This window comes from Anopheles moucheti, chromosome 2 (assembly GCF_943734755.1).
Source record: "Anopheles moucheti chromosome 2, idAnoMoucSN_F20_07, whole genome shotgun sequence".
Classification (NCBI taxonomy): Eukaryota; Metazoa; Arthropoda; class Insecta; order Diptera; family Culicidae; genus Anopheles; species Anopheles moucheti.
Window position 1 is genome coordinate 67,201,875 of NC_069140.1, and position 23,954 is coordinate 67,225,828.

The window sequence follows — 23,954 nt, forward strand, 5'->3', positions numbered from 1 at the left end:
TTTGCACAACTTTAATGGAAACAAATTGACTCACAAATTGTACGCGTAGGAAGAATCGAACGCGCGCGCTTTTTGTTGTGTTTGTATGTATGACGTTCTTCTGCTAGGTTTGACGTCCTTCATGCTTTGACAGTTTGTCGTATACGACAAATCCTAGAGCACCCATAAAACATGTCGTTGTCGTTGGTCGTATACGACAACTCCCCAGAGCAGGCCCTTAACCGTAGTGTCATCAACCAAAAAAATACAAGTTGTTAAACAACCACGTGCCTGTGCAGACCGTACATTTTGTATCGGAGTTGGCATTTTGTATGCAAAGTTTACGGACAAGCAGTTGTGCATGTCGAAAAGTTTATTTCTTTTATTCTAGTCGTGGAAACGATTTAAAATTTATAACGCAGCTGCGTTAAATTGCTGTGGTCCGTATGAATACGGAATTCACGACCCTCTAACTGATGGCGAAAATGTCGTACGGCGAGGTAGACGATTGTCAGCTCCCGGTCGTAGGTCGAGTATTTTAGCTGTGCTTTCTCGAACTTCTTCGAAGAATCCCAAAGGCTGGAGTTGACCGTTGACGAGTTGATGCAGCACTGCTCCAGCGGCGAAGTCGGAGGCGTCTGTCCAGAGCGATAGCTCTGCGTTGGGAGCGGGATGGGCCAACAGGATGGCTTGCTTCAGTTGCTCCTTACAGCTTTCGAATGCCTCAGTAGCTTCAGGTGTCCAGACTAGCGGAGCTTTATCCTTCTTTTTATTCCCCGGGGTCATCGCTAACAGGATACTTTGCGTCTTCATGGCGTGTGGTAGGAAACGGCGGTAGTAGTTCACCATGGCTAAGAACCGCTTTAGTTCCATGACGTTGGATGGTTTCTTCATCTGGCTGATGGCATGAACTCGGAAGGGGACGTATACCTTCGACGTTCACCAGGTGACCCAGGAAGGTTATTTCGCTGCGGCCAAACTCGCATTTGGCCGGATTTATCGCCGGTTGATGCTGTTCCAAACGCTGGAAAAGTTGGCACAAATGCTGGATGTGCTCTTCCTCGGATGATGATGCCACGATCATATCGTCCAGGTAGGGAAAGACGAAATCGAGCCCGCCTAGTACATCGTGGATTAGGCGCTGGAAGGTCTGGGCAGCGTTTTTTTTTTAAGTGTTTTTCGTTTTGAACCCAGTGTAAAGATTCCGCTCGCAAGGAAACGCTGTAGGATGCAAGACGAGGACGATCGTCGAGCGTCGCAAGGTTAGCAAGACGCCTTAGCCACAGCGACCTCACAACCACCATCTCACACAGAGCGTCGTGATGCCAACGCACAACCACCGCAGGTTCAATTTGCTCAATAAAATGGTGCCGCACCACCATTTTCGACGCTGCCGCAGCTGAACATCTCCGCTACACAGCCGGAAGCTGCTACTACGCAAATTTTGCAAATTTTGCAGCAGCAAATGTTGGCTCAGCAACAGCAGATGGCTCAGCAGCAACAAATGCTTATGTAATTGTTTCGCCAACGCAGCGATTTCACAACGGGAGAGGAGCAAATTTTGGATTCCTTAAGTGGCCACATTAAGGAATTCAGGTACGATGCTGAAACGGGTGCTACTTTTGCGGCATGGTATAAAAGGTACGAGGACCTTTTTGAAAAAGATGCCGCGCGGTTGAACGATGAGGCGAAAGTGCGTCTATTATTGAGGAAGTTGGGAACCTCCGAGCACGACCGATACACGAACTATATTCTACCCAAACACCCACGAGATTTCGTACTAGAAGAAACGGTCTCCAAATTAACAGCGCTTTTCGGCACCAAGGAGTCGCTTCTACACAAGCGTTTTAGGTGTTTGAAGCTGACGAAGCTTCGGACGGAAGATTTCGTCACGTTCGCGTGCCGAGTAAATCGCGGAACCGTAGATTTCGAGGTGGGAAAGCTTACGGAAGAGCAGTTTAAATGTTTGGTGTTTGTATGTGGTATAAAGGAGGAAGAAGACGCTGACTTCCGAACGCGCCTGTTACGTCGCATCGAGGAGCAACAGGATGTAACGCTCGATCAACTCTCCGCAGAATGCCATGACAAATCTTCGACACGATAGTGACATGATCAGAAGTGACAAAATCGAGAAAGTGCTATCCGTTCAAGACAATACGCATCGAAGGGACCGTTGATCGTATAAAAACCAACCAAATCGGGCATCTAAACCGAGCAGACCCAGTTGGTTATGTGGATCTCTACATTGGACTCGTGAGTGCACGTTTAGAACGCATAAGTGCACACAATGTGGAATAATAGGTCACCGTGAAGGCTATTGCAAGCAACAAAAGAGACAACCCCAGCGCAGGAAGCCTTTCGTAAAGCAAACAAACATGCGCAGCGTTACAGTGAACGTGCATAGTATACACAGTCGAAGAAAATATGTGAACGTCAAATTGAACGGCAAACAGATACGTCTCCAACTCGATACGGGATCCGATATTTCCGTAATAAGTCGCACCTTGTGGAGATCGATCGGTAGCCCCCAGCTTGCACCACCATCGGTAATCGCTAGATCAGCTTCAGGTGAAAAGCTTGGAATTCTGGGAGAATTCCAGGCGAACGTCGAACTGTCCCAAATGAAGCGTCAAGCCGTCATCTACGTCATAGAAGCTAATCTAGCCCTACTGGGTACCGATCTCGCTGAAGTTTTCTCTTTATGGTCGTCTCCCATCGACGAGATCTGCAACATCTCCAGCGCAACGATTGCACCAGAGGGGATTTTACGAAAATTCCCATTGCTTTTCCGACCTACCATGGGTTTACGTACAAAAGCTGCCATCACGCTGCATCTGAAACCCGATTGCCGTCCCGTGTTTTCTCCTAAGCGTCCAGTGGCCTTCGCGATGCGTGATGCAGTAAACGCCGAGCTGGACAGATTCCAGAACTTGAACGTGATAACTCCCGTGGATTATTCGGAGTGGGCAGCCCCGATTGTCGTCGTGCGGAAGTCGAACGGCAAATTGAGAATCTGTGGAGATTACTCAACCGGCCTGAATGCAGTACTCCATCCACACGACTACCCCTTGCCACTCCCGGAGGACATCTTCGCAAAACTCGATAAATCAACAATTTTTAGCCAAATTGATTTATCAGACGCCTTTTTGCAGGTCCCAATCGCCGAACAAAGTCGTCAGATGCTCACAATTAACACGCATAAAGGGTTGTATCTATACAATCGCCTGCCACCAGGGATTAAAGTAGCGCCAGGCGCCTTCCAGCAACTTATGGACCAAATGCTTGCTGGCGTGGAAGGTGTCTCATGTTACATGGACGTCATAATCGTCGGAGGACGGACTCAGAACGAGCACGATGAACTCCTAAGTGAAACCCTCAGGCGCATCCAAGAGTACGGTTTCACAATTCGCTCAGATAAATGTTCATTCAATAAAAGCCAAGTACGCTACCTTGGTCACATCATCGATGAGCATGGCATCCGTCCCGACCCAGCCAAAGTCGCTGTCATAAAAGATCTTCCTGCTCCACGCGACATCGCCGGCGTTAGGTCGTTCCTAGGCGCCATTAACTACTACGGAAGATTTATACTGTTGTGTTGTGCACACCTGAAGCCGAGCGCAGGGCACTCACCGATAACCCGCCGTTATCGGTAAATGAGTAGCCTCGGTTTGGCGATCATTGGGATGGCCAAGCAAGGACACTCTCGATCGGACCGCTCGCACACGACGGACGCTGTTTTAATCTGATTTGTAATATCGTGTATCCGTGTATCCTGTTTTAGTTAATAAATACGGCTACGGCCCTTTTAAACGTTAAACCCTTATGAACATAACACACAACTAAAATACTCGACCTACGACCGGGAGCTGACAATCGTCTACCTCGCCGTACGACATTTTCGCCATCAGTTAGAGGGTCGTGAATTCCGTATTCATACGGACCACAGCAATTTAACGCAGCTGCGTTATAAATTTTAAATCGTTTCCACGACTAGAATAAAAGAAATAAACTTTTCGACATGCACAACTGCTTGTCCGTAAACTTTGCATACAAAATGCCAACTCCGATACAAAATGTACGGTCTGCACAGGCACGTGGTTGTTTAACAACTTGTATTTTTTTGGTTGATGACACTACGGTTAAGGGTAATTTAGCGTAATTTTTCTGGCTGGGTAGATTGTTTGCTGGGTCACTCGAAATGACCTCCGAATGCCCGTTGGGACAGTTTCGATATCGAATTTTCGATTCAAAACGATATTTTCATTTTAACTGTGTTTGGCAACCTTGGACAATTGCGAATTGCAAAAAATGGACAGTGTGTCTGTGTGTGTCAAGTGAAGAAGCTGTTTCACCAAGCTAAAAGGTGCGCGTCGAACATGGCAGTCAAAAAGTAAGCCTGCTGCGCGAATTTTCGAGTGGTTATGTAAGGCAGACATAAAAATCCAATCTGGCAAAAAGGCAATCAGTGTTCCATTGGATTAAATATCAAAGTGGTGTGTGAAGTTAACCATTTCAGAGACGAATTTAAGTAAGTTTCGTTCGGTTTCGGCAGTTTTCGTTCGTGTGTTCTACGTGCAATTTTTATGCAATTGAGATGCGCTTCGCGTTTCCTTGTGAAATTGTGATGTGATTGTTAACGGAAATCGTTCGGCGGAAAAGTATGCTGGCAAAGATATAGCATTATTTTTTAAGATTCTGTTACTACCTTAACACGTTGGTGCCTTAACAGGACCGCTGTCCAAGGTTACTTGGCTCTTTGTATGGCACGTCCCCCATTTTGTGGGTAGTATGACCAGGTGTTAATTATTGGAATCACCCAATGATTAAGTGATAAGTTCCAATGAAAATATACCGAAATATACTGTCTGGCTTATTTGCGACGTTTTTCCGTAACATGTCTGAACGTGCATACACCGTGCGGCAGCTCGTTGCAACAAATTGTGGCGTTCTGCCCACAACGCATTGCCAAATCGGCCATGGTGCTCAACGTGTTAAGGTCATCTTTTCTGTTGGATGTTTACGCATTAATGTATTGATTGTATATCATTCTAGGGTAAATCCTACATGTGTTAGCATCTTTAAATGTTTCAAAATAAAATGGTGCAATATGGAATAAGCGTAAGTAGGGTTGATGTTTTACGAGTCGTTTTTGATGTTCTGCTAACATAAAATAATATCATTTATTGTAGGGTTTGAAGTATGAAATAAATTGATGAAGATGATTATGGTTCCGGTGATGCGCAGTGAGTATAACATATATTAACATATAAGTAGACTCCGATTAATGCGATTAATTGGTGCTGATCTGAGCCTGGCATATTAATATATTGTATATATTGTATTGTATTGTTATATCAGTGCTGATAAAACCACAGGACATTTTTCAGACATTTAAATATTTAATTCGTTTTAATTCGTTTCCATAACAAATATTTAATTTGTTTAATTATCGGAAAACGGTCTGGAATCTGCAATCAAAATTTCTTCATCAAATTCAACAACTGATATTCCTTTATTTTCCATAAAAGATTTGATCCTACTCGCTCTCGTCCTCTGCTTGACCATCGAATTTCTGTATGGTAGCGTAAGCTTTACGTAATTTCAGGATCTCTAAGTTAATTTTCAAACAGACGGTATTTTGCACCATTTCTCGAACCGGTTGGATCCGAAATGGGAGAGGTTGTTGTGATAATTTTCCTACGAAATTAGGGGAAATGGGACAGCATGACAGCGGGTAAGTGTACCATGGGCTAATCAGTTTCATGTAAACAAACGTTGAAAAACATTCATCGTTCAAATGATGATTAATGGATCAATTATATTTCAATAATCTAACATTAACTAATTTCAATTATCAACATTGAAATATGCATTATTGTGTTATAAATCATCTAAATAATTTCTAAACTATTTGATGGAAATCAAATTCGGGTCATATGGCAAAGCGGTAATCATTGACGGCAGCAGAAATTCGCGGGAACGGAGGGTTTATTTAATCTTTAAAACATAAAAAGTCCATGTATATATTACTTTATATGCTATGTATGACCTTGATTCTAATCTGGCTAGCCAGAGTTGTCGAACCCATTGAAACAGGTTAAGATGGACTTTCTTGATGATCGTGTATGTAAAGCAGATTCATTCTACTACATGAGCAAAATCATTCTGAACATTTTTAAAAGATGAGGCTCATTTGGTTTTTTTTCGTCATTCAGATTAGATTTGTTAGACATCAGTAATGTGTTTCTAGCAGACACAGAAACATAACTTCGCCATAACTTTCGAAAGGTTTGGTTACCAGTACAGGTACTGAATCAAACATTTTCTGAAATTTATTCACAAATTCAATAAAGCCATTAATGTACCTTAACTAATTTTGCACTTTGGGGATGGGAAAAGCATACATAGCACAAAGTGGATCGTTGCTACCAACGCCAAATGAAACATATTTGTATGTAAACCATTCTATAATGCAAACAAGGATACCGGTACGCTAGTTAAGTGATTTGAACTACGGAAAGGTTTCATAAAATTAAAACGAAATTCACTCAATTTCTTCAGTGAAGTTATGTTATTTAATTGCCGTTTCGTTTGCCTGCTATGCACTGGTAGCTCGATACGTTGCGTTTGTGGATGAAAGAGTCTTCTCAACTAGCAGCTAAATGTTTGCCGATAATGAAAGCTTGTTGCGATATGGATGCAACGGTGATATATGATGTTTGCTTACTATCAAGGGATTTCTACGAAACGTACTTCTTAGCTCTAGTTAACACTAGTTATAATTGTATGCGTTACTTGGCTCTTAACGTTAGAAGCTCTTGAAAACTGTAACATAAAATAAATTACATCAGAGCGCAAAATCGGGTTTGCCTGATCAGGTAGTAATGCTGTAGAAAAGTGGAACTTGAGTTTGGTTAATGGTTTGTTAGCTGGTTGATTAAGCAGCTAGAGAGTGTGCGTGTGTTTTTTGTATGGAGGGGAAACTTTCAAAGGTGACGTGTCTGACACGTGTTACGGACGACGGACACGTATGGGATTCACAGTTTTAATAGTTGTACCACCACAAAAAAAAAAAACAAATTCCTTGAGCCATTTCGCTAAAGCAGGGCTGGCATCATCCGATCAGTATATGATCCGTTCCTGAATGGGAACGGAAGCAATAAACTTTACCGCATTATGCTAGTTAGGTTGGTTTACTGGTGGCATGAAAACTGGTTCAATGTGGGGTTACGTCAACCGATCATGGACATGATCGTGTTGCCACTTAACACTTCTCCCGTGCAATGACTGCAACAAGGGCCGCAAATTCGTTGTTCTCGTGCTCTTTGCGGAACATATACTCCGCAAAATAATCCTCCAACGATCCTTGATGTTTGTCCCCTTCTGCTTCAGAAAGTGCTTCAACCACCGCCACACATTCTCAATTCGCTGGATGTGTACATCACCCTGGAGCGGATCCACGAAATTATAAGAATGGTTGACGGTGGCGTGTTCGTACCCCAACCCGGTGAGACCGTTGTATCCCGCCCAGCAGTCGGACAGGATCCGCGTTCCAGGTACTACGTGCCGTTGAATCAGCTCGTGGAGCACAGTCTGGGTCCGGACCTCCACACGCTCCAGGAAAATCTCGCCGGTTTCCCTGCAAATACCGCCGACCAACCACTCCTTGTTGGAGTTGCTGATCCGGCCGATGTTGTACTTGCGGCGGACGACCTTCGTCTCGTCTACCTCAACGGTCATCCCTGCTCCGCCGATTTGTCGTGTTGTTCGATCAAACTCGAAATCAAACAAAAAAAAAACGCGAAGCAGCCTGAACCACTCCAGGACCGTGCAGCGGCTCAGCCCGGTCTCGCGCATCGCGCGACTCACGGGCGACTTTGCCGCCCACTCGTAGAACAGACGCGTCAAAGTAGCCAAGCTACTTTTGGCGTCGAAGAAAATCGATGCAGTCCGGATACTGCAGGTAGCCGCACACGCCTTACGGCGGCACAGCCACTTCACTAGGTCACCGGCGGTCGCTTTTTTGAGTTTCATAGCGCCACCGCACTTCGGGCACGACTCTTCGCGTTTTGGCAGCCTTTTGCTTGATTCCTTGCAACGGATCATCAAACCAAAGAGTTTGCACTCTGGTTTCCACTGTTTATTTATATATTTTTATATACTATAAAATCACGAAAAATCAATGTAAATCAATAGAATGTTTTAACATACTCGGATTGATGTTAACGTGCTTTGATGCACTGTCCGGTTTCTTTGAATATTATGACGATGGATAACGATTGTGGTGAAGAGGAACAAAATGTGATTCATTTCTTGTTCACTATTATTCGGATTTAATGTTGTTCACTTTTTCACAACCTTAATATTTATTTCTCAATAATTTCTCATGATTTTCTAAGTAACAAAATCTCAATTCACTTTTAATCCTTTATTATCTGATAGAATAACTCCGTTACTATAAGGTATACGTCGCGTGGTAGCACTTTGAATTGATTGTACTCGTTTGTAACCCTTTCAACGAGCTTCAACGATCGCCGTCTCCGTTTCGTTTACTAGCTATTCCGTTTTTTCCGGTGGGGAAAAATCGTATTTGATCGTTGTCGGGCTCGACAGTTACCTGTTCGTTGTCAGCAGCGGGTTCCAGATCGACTTGATTAAGCTCGATTCTCAATTCCGGTAGCGTGTCTCTCTCGTCCGGATCAGGGTGTACATCACCCTGGAGCGGATCCTCGAAATTTTGCGAATGGTTAACGGTGGCGTGTTCGTACCCCAACCTGGTGAGACCGTTGTATCCCACCCAGCAGTCGGACAAGATGCGCGTTCCAGGTGCCACGTGTCGTTGTATGAGCTCGATGATTGTATGATTTCCGGAACGTTCTCCGCTTCCATCATCAATTGTTGAACAGTTTTATTCGTACTTGAGTTGCCAAGGGAAACACATTGGAACTGTAGGCTTCCGCGGAATTCACCCCGGATCCTACTTTCACACGAGAACTTTCACACTGTTCTTATGGCGACAGTACACCAAGTAAGGTCGTTCGAAGAGATTCCTTTTAGACACGCGAGCGAGGATCTCCTCGCTGGAGCCACCAATTTGTTGCTGTCGGGAACAAATTCGGAACACTGGTTCCGCCGTCGTTGGATGATCACGTGAAACTTGATCCTGCAGGAAACTCTCGCGTTAGTTTCGTTGCATTTAAGATCGGCTCGAATCGGACGATAGGCTTCATCTCTGGATTCCCAGGGTGAGTTTCTCTCTCTGCTTAGAAAGAAAGTTGTTGTTGTTTGTGGTTTTTATAGAGACTTTGAGCTGGGCAGCCACATTCGCCTCTTTACTGTGGGTGTGGGTGATGATGGTCTGGATGGCTATGGATGATTATATTTCGTTGTACAGGTTACTAATGCGGAGAAATTTGATGAGTTTACGCTGATTATCGGGGTTCGGTGAAAGTATGTCTGAGATGTGAGTGTCGAGTTGGCAGGAGTGGGTGAGTCGGGTATGGCCAATGCGAAGTTTTTGGTCCATTGGATGGGTCTCTGCGTGCTATGGGGTTGTCGGATTCTGAGGGTCGGGTTCTTCCTAGGTTGGCTAGTCGTTCGGCTTTTCATTTCCGCGGATTCCCGGATGACCAGGGGTTGATCAAGGAGTTGGAGGAGTTGGGGGTCTCGAACAACGCCGTGTTCTAGGGCTGCTAGTACGCTGGCGCTGTCGGTGAAAATTACGTTGGGCTTATCACTGCGAAGACTTTCGTCGGCGGCGATAAGCATGGCTATTGCTTCTGCGGAGAAAATGGAAGTATTGTTAGGTAATTTAATGGCACAATAGTGCAATAGAAGGTGTAGTGTATTGTGCATCCGGCGGCTTCGTTGAAAACCGAGCCGTCGGTGAAGATGTGGTGGTAGTGTTGATATTTTTTCCGGGTGTGATGTGTAAATGTTTGTTTGGCTATGTGACTACTTTTTCCTGCTTTAAGTTGGTGTTTAAGGTCCCAGTCTATTGTAGGTGTTTGTTGATACCAGGGGCGCTGACCGCGTCTGGTGAGCCGGAGGACTTGTGGTAATTGTCGGCTGGTGAGGGTTTGGAATGCTGTGTTGGCTCTATTGGTGAGAGAGGTGGCTGGGATTCCTTTTTCCTGTAGTCTAATTGCTGCTGCTACTATTTTCTCGGTGTTGAGGTGGTGTAAAGGAAGGAGGCCGCTTTCGCAAAGGATTGAATCGGTGGGACTGGTGATGAATGCTCCAGTGGATGATTTTATTGCGGTGTGATTCAGCGGTGCTATTGTCTTCTCGAACGTTTCTCTCTTTCGGGAGCCGATTTCAATGCCGTAGAGGAGTTTAGGGAGTAACCAGCTATTGATGATTCAGATGAGTGTGGTGCGAGATGGTCAATGCTTTCCAGTCCCGAGCATTTTGAACAGATTTAGCCGGCTTTTGGCTTCTTTCTTGATACGAGTGGAATGGGGGCGAAAAGAAAGTCTTGTGTCGAATGTGACTCCTAAAATGTCAACGTGTCGTGTGCTCGGTATGGGTGTATTATTGAATGTAATGTCTTTTTTGTAGTGTGAGAAAAAGTGATTGCAAATGTGTAGGATTTTGGATTTGGCATGTGATATTTCATAACCTGTCCACCTAGCCCATTGCCTAACCTTGTCGACTCCTGCTTGCAGGAGTTTACGAGATTCTGCACAAGACCTGGATGAAGAGGCTAAGATGATATCGTCTGCATATACGAAGGATTTAATTTGTGTAGGAATGGAGCAAAATAAGGATTCGATGCTGATAAGGAAAAGAGTGGGTGAGAGAATGGCTCCTTGAGGGACGCCATTTTCAAGTGTGTAGTGGTTGGAGAGGTTGGTACCAATGAGGACTCGGAAGGTGCGATCAGTTAGGAAGCTCTCGATGAAGTTTGTGAGACGTCCACCGAGGTCCCATTTGGAGAGCTGTGCTAGTATGGAGTGGCGTCAGAATAGAGGTCTATTATAGAGGGTCTGTAGAGGGGAGAGGTCTGTTTCTAACACGTCATCCAGTTTGGCAAAGTATGTTTCCGTACCCATGCCGCACCGAAAGCTGTGTTGGTTGGAATTAAGGAGGTTTCAGGATGGATTCTGAGTTTGTTTTGTGTTTTTGAAAATTGGGTGGGAAGTTTTCTGTTGCTGAGGTGTTGGCAAAGTGTTTGGCGAAAGTTTCAGGTATTTCAGAGACAGGGACAATTGTACCGTAGGATTTGAGGGTAATCGGAGGAGCTTGGGGTTTTCTACCTGAGAGGACACTAATTCTCCTCCAAATCTCTTTGGAGGTAGAGTTGGGATTGAAGTCGCTAACGAATCTATTCCAACTGTCCTCTTTGGAGAGGCGAACAGCTTCCTTGGCAAGACGGTTAGCTTCACGATATTGTTCGGCTAACAGGGGGGTAAAAAAGTTATCGGGGATGTTGCTGGCTCGACGGAATTTCCGCAAGGCAGTACGCCTGGCTTTAATGGCCTGGGCGACTTTCTCGTTCCACCAGCGGACATTTCTTTTCGACGGAGTGCCTTTAGTACGGGGGATCCTAAGAGAAGCTACCGTTTTCAATGGCCTGAAGTAATCGTGGGATGGTGGGAAGTTCTTCTAAGGGGAGGTTGAAAATGATTTCAGTTTGTAATTTTTCTCAATCGGCCTCTTTTTTTTCATTTCGACCTGGGACGTAGAAGTGGTCGATGAGAGGTAAAACTACTGCAGATGAATATGGGGTAGTGGTCGCTATTGTGGGTATCGTTACTGATTTGCATTTGGAATTTGGAGGCAATGGAGGATGAGATGGTACAGTGATCAATGATCGACCCTGTGCCATTTGTGCGAGATATACGGGTGAGAGTTGGATTGAAATGGATTTGAGAGGTGGGGGTATGTAGAGACAATAGTAGCTGGAAGAGGAGATTCTATTGTAACGGCTATTGCGGGTAGTGTGGTTGTGAGGCTAATTCTTTTTGTGGGTATGTTTTTTAGAGTGCCAATGCACTCGCTATGGTGAGGATTGAATAGACAGGGGTTAAAAAACCAATTGTATTTGTTAAATTGTTTGCCCTTGTTGCGGGTCCGTTTGAGAGAGAGGAAGGCGGCGGAGGATGTGATTGATTCATCTGAATCGGTTAGTGTGTTCGAGTCTGTGTCGGATTCAAGTGAGCTGTCCGAGTGCTTTTTGTTATTAGATTTAATGAGGGATTGGGTTAGTTTCTGTTGTTTAAGTAGTTGTTTGTACATCTTGACCAAAGTTTCGGCCTATTACACAACTATTATTTACAACATTTTTTTAAAACCGCGGAACTTTCTCACGGTTCTTCGCAGATAAGAGACCGAGCTTGCCCTGCGCACGTGTCTTATATCCATTTTGGCCGTTGCGCCATCGGCTTGCCGCGATCATTGCACTCAGATTTCGATCTTCGAAATCTGCGCGACTGTCACCTTGACGCTCAAGGTCCTTACAAAATAAATATTCCTGACAGTTGTTTGTTTTCGATCTGGTCTAATGGCGTATAGCCATGTGTTTCGTCGGCACGGTTACAATGTAACAATAGTGGCTTCTTGTTGTTTAATAGCGAGTTGTAGTGTAATGATTTCTTTGTCTTTATCATCTTGTGTGGTTTGTTGTGCGAAAGTTAATCTTTGTTGTACGTGTGAAGGAGCTACTGGGGAGGAAACGGATTTACGAGCTTCACCATATGAGCAATTGTTGTCTACCTTGTACTTGATGATAGCTTCCTCAAGTTTGTAGTGTGGACAGGTACGGGAGAAGGCGTTTTGGTTACCTTTGCAGTTCACACACACAGGATCAGCGATGCATTCTCCGTGGGCTGGTGTACCGCAGTTGGAACAGTTTTGGGTAGCTTTGCAGCCCAGTTTGGTGTGAGCATAATGGGCGCAGTTGTAGCATATCATCGGTTTGGGGTAGTACGGACAGGTCGACACTTCAAGAACACCGAGGCGGATGGTTTTAGGGATGGAGGTAGAGTTGATGCGGAGCAGCAAGATGTTGGTGGGAACAATTTCATTGTTTACTTTGCGGGAAAAACGGCGCACTGACACAACACGTTGATCTTTCAATTCGATTAGAATTATTTCATCACTAACGTCTTTAAGGTCCGGGGAGTAGATAACGCACAGAACACTATTGAGGGTCATATGGGGGGTCACAGTAACGTTGCTACCGTCGATGAGTTTGGTAAGGGACTGCCGGGTTTGGAATTGGCGGGCATTGCGGGTCTTACAGGAGGAAATGGATTTACCAATTATATAAGGATTTTTAGGGAGAGGAGAGTTGTCGGGGGTTTGGAGCACAAGGAACTTCATGTCTCCATTTTCATTTCGTTTGTCCATCCACTCTGGTATGGACCTCTCATTCCGAGAGGGACCTCCGAGAGCGGGAAAATCCCTCTCGAGGGAAGGTGGGCCTCACATGTTTATGCCGGGGCCAGAAGAAAGATTTTGAAATTGTTCTTCACTCAAAACTGTATTAACTATGCACTGCGAAGAACACCACAACACACCACACCACTGAAACTACCTTCACTTTACCCTGGGGGATCACAAGGAGAAATCGTCATCACAGCAGTAAGACGGGTAGGAACACTTCACAGGCACACGAGAACACAGTAAGAACGAAGAAGCACTTAACAGCACGGCGAAAATCTCCCTAAAAACAGGACGCAGGGTAAGAGCACGAGTAACACACGTCCGACCAGGTCGACTGTTCACGAGCGAAAGTGTTGAAGTACAAGTGAAGTTTATTCAGAAAATATCCTGCTAATATACTTAATTCGTTTGTTGGTTAAAATGAGATATAAGATTGAAAGGAGATAGAATAAGTTTTCTCAAGGTTACATCGTCGAATCGACCCATCGACCCATCTGTTTGCGCTTATTTATTTTTAGGAGGCTGTACTTTTTAACTTATTCTGTAATGTTAGAAGGCCATGTGTTTTAATAATTTGAATTGCCCATCTTTTGGGCATGTTCCGTCTGCCCTGGTCATTTTACCCGTCCGTTGGGCGCGGACGGGTCCTTCTATCCTTTCACTCGCAATGTGTCTAAGGCAATTTTTAGGATGCTGCAATTGTAGATCACGTGAAAAGGTCCTTGGTGTTTATCCCTTACGATTGCTACCTCGACTTACCTGACCATTAATTGTGTGTACGAGATGGAAAAAGTGGGGCCGCGTCGATTCCTCTCCATCATGTCGGTTTACCGGGCAACCGGGACCAGAGCGGCAGAAGCTTGTGTAGCGGATCCGTTTCCGGAGTCATCTCTCGTGAAAACATATTGTAGAGTGATTGCGTTGTTTGATTTTAATTAAATATTTTCCCTTTATTTTTCAATTTTGTGATTTGAAAACATTAGACTTTGCACTTTGTATGACTTTGCGATTACCATCAAGGAATGTCGGACTGTTACTACTTTTTGGCTCCGCGCCAGCCTCCTTTTTATATGAATTAACTATATTGTCCTTATGGGCGTATTTAGCGCTTTTGTTCTGTTATACAAGAACATAATTAACTGTCCCTTTCTAACGCGTGTATTATGCGTACGTGATTTTTCACAGGTGTGTTTTTACGTATTTTTATGCTGGTAACAATTGCTATTGTCTTGTTGCGCAATTGGATGTACTATCTCTGTTGATGCAGGATACTGCTTCCGCATTTTCTGGTTTTTCTTTTGCTACAATATACACCTGCTCCTTTTCGTGTCCTTTTTGTGTTGTATATCCTGTAATGTATATTTCACGTGGGTTTTTGTGCTGTCGATCCTTGTGTGTGTTTCACGTAGCCCTTTTCTTCTTCTGCTTCTTGTCAAGAAAAACTGTCGCAACAAAAATACCCAAATAATCTGTGCTTCGGCGTTGGTCTTAGTCGATCGTTTGTTGTACAACTTGTTGGAAGACATGCGTAAACACTCTAATTTACATTGTTTACATATGCCGGTATGATTATGTATCGGTGCATTGAGTGTATCACTTTTTTCCCAAATATTATGTCTATTTACGGACGATTCATTTTCGGTATATAATTTACCTTTTTATTACTTCAAAGGCACTCATCGAATTGATAGGAAAGCTGTAAAAATAACATTTAGTAATGAAGTCGGACTAAATTATTCCATCTCACTATTTTCCAAAATAATTAGTGTGAACTAACATCCGGTTACAACGTTCCTCTATTTCCTTTCGAAATAGGAGAACGAGTCAATTGGTAGTCCTGCTTTAAAAAAATGCGACCAGCAAATAATTTATAGTATTGTTTTGACGGTGTCCAAGATGGTTCGTTTTTACAAAACCGAATCCATCGCTGTAACAGCTGTGGGTTAGTCGGGAATTTATAGAAAACTACATTCAAACTATTTTTCTTTTTACATAATACCGGCTGTTTTCGCATGTTGTATGCTAAAAAAAATAACAGTTTTTTTCGTTTAGATTTCGATTTTTTTAAATACATCTTTTTTACCGATTTGTATTTTTTTGTCAATGTTTTAGTTTTCGTAGTTGTAGTTTTGTGCAAGTACCTTTATTAAGAAGAAAATCAGCGAACGTACACGGTACGCGAAACAATTCTCAACAAAACAGCAAGACATTTTGACGTAAACAGTTTCAAAGCCAAAAGAAACTGAAAAAAAAAGACGTAAACAGTTTCAAAGCCACCTGTCAAAACAATTTCCACGCTATCTTGTCATTTTACACTGTATGTGTTGCCACCGCGGTAACCGACTTTTGTCACCCGAATTTGCATTAAAGAAAGACGATCGCGTATGTTAATCAACTATCTTTATTCAACGAAGCTAAAAAATCACGTCGATAGTCTCGGGTTGATTGGTAGAGTGCCGGTTGCCTGTCAAGTCCTTTCCACCAAGGCCCATCGGTCATTTCCCCTGGGAACCGGGAATTGTCGTATGTGATCTCTCTTAGGGCAATCTATCGTTGAAACGTCAGTCTGGGTCGGCAGCTGTCAGTCAAATTGACCGTTGATTTCGACCTCTACACCTGCAGCACGAATGTCACATTTAATGCAACTGTGAGCCGATTTGTGATTTCACAAAACAGTCATCTGTGATCGTGGCCTGTCAAAAAAGTCGACCAAAATCAAAATCGAAATCGTTTAAAGGAGCTGTCAGTGCGTTTAAATACACCCTTATTGTAGCTTCTTCCAGCACTAGGCTAGTTATGTACAGCTCGTTTATTTCGTCTATCAGCGGTCGCAGAAATGTTTCGTTGTTATCTGGTTTCGATTGACCGCTATAGATTGCAACAATCATCACAGGCCAATCTGGTTGATCCACTATCTTTAGCAAAATAGGCCAAAATTGTGTTTTCGATCTGTTGTGCAGCGGAAGGCCATCAACGTTTAAGTCGAACTGTAGAATCGGCGGCACGTTTTGGTGTTTCCTAAATAATGAAATAACAGCTGTTTTTAATACGCTCATAAGGCTGGTTTACACGCTCATGCCATATGCACAAATCGGTTAACATCAGCCATTTGCGCCAAATGAACTGAACAACTTGATCGTGTCTACACGTTCATGCTGTTTGCACAAACACTAGTGTCGAATGCCTGTTTGCATAAGCTATAATCTTTTGATTTTACTTTCCACAAGCATGGGAATGATTTATAAAGTTCGATTATCTCTTTAATAAACTCTTTTTCGTTCTGCATGATGGAAAACTACGAGCGCAAAACACCACATAAATCAAAGACAATGAATGAATGACAGAAAGAATGAACGGCTCGAGATCTCGAGTTTGGCTTGAACTGCGTTTACACGCTCAAACTTTACTCAAGCCAAGCTTCAACTCAAGCCAAATATCTGTCCGTGACAAATAAAGCGCAGGCCAAATTTTTTGACTTGTGCAAGCCAAATAATTTGCGCAAACTGCGTTTACACGCAACGATATAACTGTGCAAACTGGTTTGTACAAGTCAATTTGCGCCAATGGCATGAGCGTGTAAACCAGCCTATACGTAAGGTGAAACAATCGAACGAATCGTGAATCAACACTATCGAATTATAGTTGATTTACTTACTTTAGCTCAACAGTTAGGCAACGGCGTATTCCATGGTACCAAAATTTTCCGCTTCCTATATCTGAGAGGATAGCAGGGTTCCGCTCCGTTCCGCTCCGAGACAAACTGCTGGCTCGAAGCAGGTACTAACATCACATACAAATTTTATTCACACTTGAAAACTTAACACTTCATAGCTTAACATACCTTGAAGCTCAGACTCTGATAGCGGAATGGCAGCGTTCTCTAACTTCTCGGGTTCTTGCTGGATTCTTGCAGCTCGCCTGTACAAAACGCCAGATTTACGTAGAGACTGCAATTGGCTATTGCTTCCGCATATTTCGTTCATCATACGTAGTTTCTTTTCGTAAGAACTCATTTTATCACCACGAAACAATACTTCTTAGTCGTAAACTGGTAAAACAAGCCCCCGCTTTACACTGTACGTTTGCAAATGAATCTGTAAATAACAAGGAACTTAAATCTCGGACGTTTCACATTATACTGAACTGCACTTTATTGAAAACCTCCTGCTCAACTGCTACCTCCTTTTCAAAGTATATGAAGGGAAGGTTTTGTGGGTTGATGGGCTATTTCCATTTTTTGTCTTTGAGAATTATAGTTTGTCTTACCTACACTTGTCCTTGTGATTTTAACCCTGATGAATATATTATTATGAACGTCGGGCTGATCATCTGTAATTCAACAACCTTCCTCAGCAGATTCCTTGTGTAAAGAACAGAAAACCCAAAGATTTTTGGCGCTTCTAATATAATTCAATGCAGTTGCAAAATGTAAACAGACGCTGCTCAACAGCTTTTTTCTTTTTCTTCTCACTCTTCTTTTTCTGTTCTTTCACATCTGTCTGCCTTCCATACAAAACATTGCATTACAACGACGCTCTCTGTCGGTCATTGCGGTGAACCTTCAGTTTTGGCTCACAAATCGACGTTTGGTGCTGCTAGTGTATATGACGAATGCCGTTTGTCAGTGTGAAAATTTGTGCTGCATATCAAAGTCTATATAGTATACAGGTCGATGCATAGCCCAGATCTAGTTCGCCATTTTGAGCTTGATTTTGACATTTAGATATTAAAATGATTACAAAAACCAACTAACAAAATACGTACAATACGTAGCAACTGTGGCGGATTGAACTATTTGAAGGCCATGAGCGGCAGGGTAGTAGGCGCCCACCAATAGAGGGATGCTTGTTGACCTTCAAGGAACCCCTTTTCTCTCTTACCTCACACTAACAGAGGCGAATACACTTTTACACTTTTTACACTCTAGATTTCTTCGAAGTTCCCCTTGACGACGGGGCCTTAAGCAACCCAACATGGAATGTCGTAGAATCCACCAATGGCTGTTGGTAACATTGTCACTTGAAGTTCGGACCTCAAAAAGACCGCTTAGTCCGTTCTTCGGAAGATTTGCCTCTACGTAGCAACACCTTTGTAAGGCCGAAAAACGTAAACAATTTTTCATCTAACTGTCAAAAAACTCCCCGTGGCTACTTGTCAATTATCTGTATATTCATCGACCTGTATACTATATAGACTTTGCTACAAATATAACCGTGCCGTTGAAAAATAAAGCGAAGAAGTTTAAGTGCATTTGAAGAAACCAGATCAGTTATTAGTGTAGTGACTAGAATGCATAGCTGTTAGTGGTTGATTGCCGGTTGAGGTGGCGTGCCGAAAAAAGTTGGTATGAGAGAAGTAATTCGGTCGAATGTGAGAGTGAATTAGGATACAGTGGTAGTACTATCGATGGTCGGTAGCACACGTCGTATCCCAGTTAGTACACAGCAAGAGTGGAGAGTTCTACGTGTAAACATGAATGAATGATACATCCTCTCTTGGCATTAAATAGCAACCTAGCAGAAAGTTGAAAGTTGTTATTAATGTTTACCGAAGAGAAAAGAAAGAAAATATTATTATTACTATTTATTTGTGAGTTTGTCTGCTGGTGCTTTACAAACGAATGTGAATCGTTAACTAGATTAAGTTACCGTTATGTCATACCGTTGGTTGAAATACGCACGTGTTACTGATTTTCAAATTGAAAGAATTTCACGATATCGTGCTTGTTAAGAATAATTTTGTAAAAAGGTATTAATATTTTAACACTTTATGTCGTACATGTCAACACTGTATGTTGACAAAGTAATCATTTACTGGTTCGACAAGCAACTCGTTATGACGTTTAAAAACGGCGAAGGTGAAAACCGTGCAAAACATAGGATAAACATACTGAAATTAATCCGTATCCACCTAGTGCACATGGACGGTGGACGTCCACAGGTAAACGGTTACGATAGCACGATAGAGTGAGGTGGAAATCAAACAAATGTCATGAGGAATACTAAACAGACGTATAGCACGAAACAACGGATTGCTTCGATCCGCAGAAGTGCGACATAAAGGGATGTTTAAAAGATGGCGATTTCGAAGAGTACGAGAATGAGAAGGTGTTTACAAAGGCATCGTAGGCAGTAGATCGGGTAAAATCTAAAAGCAGGGCAGCAAAATAGGATTGAACTAACGAACGTCGATTCTTTTTATAGGGCCTAGAATCCTACAAGGATTTTATCAATATGATAACGAAAGATGAGGCCACAATCGAGCCAAACGCAAAGATCCTTAACAATTAACTCGATGCAATTGGGTATTGGCAATGGAACATGAAAAATGAACAATTGGTGAAAAACTTGCTCATGTTCCTGTGTGAAGAACGGTTGGAAGGATGAGCACATTATCTGAAGATAAATAAAAACATAAAAATTACAAACATCTTAACAAGGCCATAGTCCAACGCCACATGTCTTTCGTGTTTTCTGTGAGCACAAAACTAAAGTAACAAACGGATGATGATTCCTTTTTTTCGTTTTTCATGTTCCGAATGTGTTGAGTGTGCCAAATGGTCATTCGGGTTTAATGTTAAATGTAGAAATCGTGTAACGTACCTTAGTAATATAGTGTTGTATGTAAACGTAACGTTTGTTGTGTCGAAAACAATTTGGTGTTTCGTAAGAAAGAAAGCATAAAAGTACATATGCTCGTAAGTATCATAGATACTTACTTTTACTATCTAAAATTTAACGAGGTGGCTGCAAATAATCCCACTCAGCTGTGTACGATGACGCTTTTATTTATGGTTATAGCATCTGAAAGGACAAGCAAAAAGCATAAAATCTTTCGCTCTAGTTGGTTGGTACACAACTGTTGTGTATCGGGTGTGTTCCATCCCATTCTGGAGTGTCATTTCCTACACCTTTTCCTAAGCTGGTCCTAAGCTTAGAATGCGTTCAAAATGGCTACGATTATGGCTTTTGATTACGCCGTTTGAACTCGCCCCTACATACGAGACTAAACTGTCTTTGTTTGTTCCCTTGCTTCTAAGAAATGGTTTAGGTTTATCCCAAAAAATTTCTATACTTTGAGTTTGGACTTTTCTATCTGCTGGCACTAGGAAATTTTGTGAGTGATTCACCATTCTATGCTCATAGCCATAAGCCTCGAGCCCGTTATACACCTGCCAACAATCGGTCATGACGATCGTATAAGGCGCAACATTCTCCAGGATTATGTCATGGAGCGTAGACCTATTTCTATTTTCCACTATCTCAAGAAATATTGATTTTGTCTCGCGACAAATCCCCCGCACTATCCAGACTTGGTTATTTTGTGATGCTCGGCCTCTATTGTACTTACGGTTGGTGAGGACGGACTCGTCTACCTCCACCGTGTATCCAGGTCCCCCGATGATTTCCCTATGCTGCTCTAAATGCTCTGTACACTTTTCCCTAAGTACTCTGAACCAGTTGTTTACTGTTTTTCCGCTACAATCTGCCTCGGCCCTAGTGCTGCTAACGTGCGAGTTGCGGGACCACCCGAAGGTTGAGCGGAGGAGTTGCGCAAGCGACTATTTCGAGTTTTGGAACACACTTCTGGAATTATCCGGATAGTGCATCCCGATCCTACACAATTGTCGTTTGTGCGAACCCATTTGTACGCATTGCGTCGCTTAATGACATGCAAAACCATCGGGTGGTGGCACTCCTCGCACACACCTGCTCACCGTTTAATAAGCCTGCCTCCTGCATCAACCGCATTACATGGCGCCCATCCTGCGTTAAGGCTACTCACTCTGCAATCGTCTTCACCTGGCTAAGGGCGCTCATTTTCCCTGTTCTCCTATAATTCTCTCCTTTTCCCTACAGAAACAGTATCACTTTTTTCGACACGAACACCTGCACTATGGTTGAATTCTTTGTTTGATGGTTCCTGCAGCAACTTGGTGATTAATCAGGCCAAATACCGTTACCTGTACCTGTCAATCAGTGCGGTTGACAAGGTTTAAATACTATAATCGAGCTATAAAGCGGCTAGTTATAACCGATAAGATAAGTTTATGCACAACTGATAATGTAAACTTTGTACCATTGTTTGCATTGAGATTTAGCGCTCATCATTGCCGGAGCGCTCATATCTATTCCAGATATTCCAGAATAATAAATAAGAAGTCAGTTATAATTGTTTGAAGTCTATGTGCGAACATCTACTTCTTTCAATCAGAAATACATGACCACGCGTAACACGTATAACACGTCTCTCTAGAGGATCTCTTGATGGCCGCACATTTTTGAAACCCTTGGCCTACAGTCAGGACGCTCTTTTAGACCAAAAGTCGACTCTTGATATCCATAACTGTTTTTTCTCTCGAGTTTATGTTAGTGTTAGACTAGAGTCTCGAATTGCATCGACTGAAACATTGTATGTTATGAAAGGAAACGATGAAAAGATTTTGTAGGTTGTGCTATAATGTTAGCAACCACAAATAGGTCCTTTGTTGTCGTATATTCTTGGAAAAGAGAGGAAAAGCGTATCTTTCACCCTATATTATACGGTTTCCGTTCTCCTAACTGTCATTATTTTCCTAACCAATGTCGACTCGTACACTGTTTCGTCTTGATATTATTTCCATTTGGCGTTTCTTCCTACAATATTCTTCTTACTGCAATACTTCGCTGCCACCACTTGTGCACCACTACGGTGACGCGTTGTATCCACAACATTGGCAAAGGGGCGCGATTGCTCATGACATCTCACTCTAACACCATGTTGCTGTCCCGATGTAAAACTGTAAAAATGTACTGTAATAAGTAAGTAGTGGACCCAGTTTTGATGATTTACACAAATTAACTTACTTTTTGTAAAGTTTTTTTTTGATATTTTTGCAGTTTTCTCGCTGACTGTTGCACGTACATCCTACATCCGTACATCCCCAAAGATAAACACAAACTGCGATCCCATGTCACAAGCCAACGGTGCAAGCCAACTATTTTTCCGATGTACTGGATACTGGAGCAGGAGAGTCTTCTGTGGTGAAGTGAAATTTAATGGAAATATGCAACGATGGAATAGAACCAGTTAAATTAAAAAGACGTTTAAAGAAAAGATGGGTTAAAGAGCAATTAAAGTTGCTTATCAATTATCAACCATTGACTACTTATTTGTAACAATATTTTTCGTTGAGATACCTTGTTCGTCCTGCTGTAGCGGATTGTCCATTAGTATCGCAATGTTGGATTTAGATGAAACGCGCGATAACGCCACGTACAACTGACCGTGAGCAAACGCATGTCTCGGTATGTAGAGACCCAAATGGTGCAGCGATTGCTCTTGCGATATATTGATCGTCATCGCGAAGCAAGGCTGAACCGGAAACTGTTTGCGTCGTATCTGGAACGGTAGTCCCTTATCGTTGCTATCTTAGTAGATTTTGCATTGCACAACCCCACGTCGGTATTTAGGTTGCGCAGCAGCAGAACCGGTGCGTATCGCTTGAGCCGCAAACGGTGCAAAGGTATACCGCTGATGTTGAGCGAGTTGAGGAACTCTGGCGGCAGTTGCAGATTTTCTTGCTCTTTCGGATTCGCCAGTGTGTCGACGGAACGGTACTCCATGAGTAGCTCGGGTATCCTGTACAGCACAACATTGTTGATGGTGGTAACATCAACGTTAAACGGTGACATAATCGATCTATTGGAAAAAAAATTCGCGTCACGAAAGAACTGTTTCAACTCCGGGTAAATTTTAGAGATCAGCCAATGCAGGCCATCTTGCAGTTGATTGGGAGCGGGCAACACCATGTCTGCCGGCAAAAGACCGGTCCAGTCCGGGGATAACATCATGGCAGCCTTCACCGATCTTTAGCAAGAAGTCAGCAAACTCTTGCAGATCGCTGGCACGATTCGCGTCAGGAGCAGATCGAACGCGCATATTAATAGTCAAACGCAACTTGCTAAATTGTTGCCACAATGCACTCCGCTTGATGCACTGGTCGATGATTTGTACCTCCGTTCCTCTTGGTACGATAGGAAGGATCTGGCGAAAATCACCGGAAAACAGCACAACTTTGGCACCAAAAGATCGTCGCACACCGATAATGTCCTGTAGTGCGCGATCGACAGCCTCAAGTGCGTAGCGACTGGTCATCGAAGCTTCGTCCCATACGATCAATGTAGTCTCGCGCATTAACTCGGCAAGTTTATATTGCACCAGTGAGCAGCAGTGCAGCGATCTCGAAGCAGTGGCGAATGCGATTTTCACCTGAAGATGCGTGTAGGCAAGAATTCTTTCCAACAGGTACAATTTTCCGGTACCTCCCGGACCGTCGAGGAAGAACAATCGTTCGCTCTCGGTGTTAGGAGTATCCACAGCCGCCTTTAGTAGATCGTACACTTTGAGCTGATCTGCGTTAAATAGGTGCACCGTAGCAAGTGTACTGTCGAGATCAGCCACAGGGTGTTGTCGTTCAGCGTCGATCAATGCATTTGTACGGTCATCGATTAGTTGCGCGTGAACGTGACCATACTCAGTAAGCTGTGGCATTCCCGCATACCACGTTAAATTCTTCGGCGGTGTGGAGCTGCGTAGATAACAGT

At 43.2% G+C, this 23,954-nt stretch overlaps 1 long non-coding RNA gene across 1 annotated transcript; it reads left to right on the forward strand.

Moving 5' to 3' along the window:
* Positions 1–5,039: 5,039 nt before the first annotated feature.
* LOC128297640 (uncharacterized) lies at positions 5,040–22,320 on the forward strand. The gene is made up of 3 exons (XR_008287243.1): positions 5,040–5,097; positions 5,169–5,222; positions 22,248–22,320. It is a non-coding gene; the product is annotated as an uncharacterized LOC128297640 (long non-coding RNA).
* The last annotated feature ends 1,634 nt before the right edge of the window (positions 22,321–23,954 follow it).